The sequence below is a fragment of the Tachyglossus aculeatus genome, chromosome 26 (genome assembly GCF_015852505.1).
Source record: "Tachyglossus aculeatus isolate mTacAcu1 chromosome 26, mTacAcu1.pri, whole genome shotgun sequence".
NCBI lineage: Eukaryota > Metazoa > Chordata > Mammalia > Monotremata > Tachyglossidae > Tachyglossus > Tachyglossus aculeatus.
The window spans coordinates 15,287,860-15,289,838 of NC_052091.1; positions in this window are offsets into that span (position 1 = coordinate 15,287,860).

Consider the following 1,979-nt stretch of genomic DNA (forward strand, 5'->3'; position numbering starts at 1 on the left):
CGCTGCAGCAGCTGCAGCAGCAGCACGCTATTCGCTTTCGCCGCCGCCTCTTGCAGCAATCCACCTCTCGCGAGATCTTCGCCCACCTTTTCAGGGTGGCCCCCTCAGTTCTCGCGAGACGACGGAGCCGGGCCCCCCCCCCCATGGTGCTGTCCGAGGTGCTGCGCGGGGGGGACCCGGCCGGAAGGGGGCGGTGCTGAGTCCCTGATGACGACATCGGTTCATCCATCAATCAATCAATCAATCAGTCGTATTTATTGAGCGCTTACTGTGTGCGGAGCACTGTCCTAAGCGCTTGGGAAGCACAACTTGGCAACATATAGAGACAGTCCCTACTCAACAGTGGGCTCGCAGTCTAAAAAGGGGGAGACAGAGAACAAAACCAAAGCATACCAACAAAATAAAATAAATAGAATAGATATGTACAATTAAAATTAGTATTTATTGAGCGCTTACTGTGTGCAGAGCACTGTCCTAAGCGCTTGGGAAGCACAAGTTGGCCACATATAGAGACAGTGCCGACCCAACAGTGGGCTCGCAGTCTAAAAAGGGGGAGACAGAGAACAAAACCAAAGCATACTAACAAAATAAAATAAATAGAATAGATATGTACAATTAAAATTAGTATTTATTGAGCGCTTACTGTGTGCAGAGCACTGTCCTAAGCGCTTGGGAAGCACAAGTTGGCCACATATAGAGACAGTGCCGACCCAACAGTGGGCTCGCAGTCTAAAAAGGGGGAGACAGAGAACAAAACCAAAACATACTAACAAAATAAAATAAATAGATATGTGCAAGTAAAATAAATAATAATAATAATAATAATAATGTTGGTATTTGTTAAGCGCTTACTATGTGCCTTTTAGACTGTGAGCCCACTGTTGGGTAGGGACTGTCTCTATGTGTTGCCAATTTGTACTTCCCAAGCGCTTAGTACAGTGCTCTGCACATAGTAAGTGCTCAATAAATACGATTGATGATGATGATGATGATGTGCCAAGCACTGTTCTAAGCGCTGGGGTAGATACAAGGTAAATCAGTTTGTCCCACATGGGGCTCACAGTCTTCAGCCCCATTTTCCAGATGAGGGAACTGAGGCCCAGAGAAGTTAAGTGACTTGCCCAAGGTCGCACCAGCTGACAAGTGGAGGAGCCGGGATTAGAACCCATGACCTCTGGCTCCCCAGCCCGTGCTCTGTCCCTTGAGCCACGCTGCTTCTCATAAATATGTACAAACGTATATACATATATACAGGTGCTGTGGGGAAGGGAAGGAGGTAAGATGGGGGGATGGAGAGGGGGGCGAGGGGGAGAGGAAGGAAGGGGGTTCAGTCAGTCAGTCAGTCAGTCGTATTCATAGCAGTCGTATTAGACAAGCAGCGTGGCTCAATGGAAGGAGCCCGGGCTTTGGAGTCAGAGGTCATGGGTTCAAATAATAATAATAATGATGGCATTTATTAAGCACTTACTATGTGCAAAGCACTGTTCTATGCACTTCTAGACTGTGAGTCCACTGTTGGGTAGGGACTGTATATGTTGCCAGCTTGTACTTCCCAAGCGCTTAGTCCAGTGCTCTGCACACAGTAAGCACTCAATAAATGTGATTGATTGATTGATTGGGAAGGTTACAAGGTGATCAGGTTGTCCCACGGGAGGTTAACACAGTCTTAATCCCCATTTTACAGATGAGGGAACTGAGGCACAGAGAAGTGAAGTGACTCACCCAAAGTCGCCCAGCTGACAATTGGCAGAGCCAGGGTTTGAACTCATGACCTCTGACTCCAAAGCCGGGGCTCTTTCCACTAGGCCACGCTGCTTCTCTCGGCTCCGCCAATTGTTAGCTGTGTGACTTTGGGCCAGTCACTTAACTTCTCTGTGCCTCAGTTACCTCATCTGTAAAATGGGGGTTAAGACTGGGAGCCCCCTGTGGGACCACCTGATCACCTTGTAACCTCCCCAGGGCTTAGAACAGTGCAATGC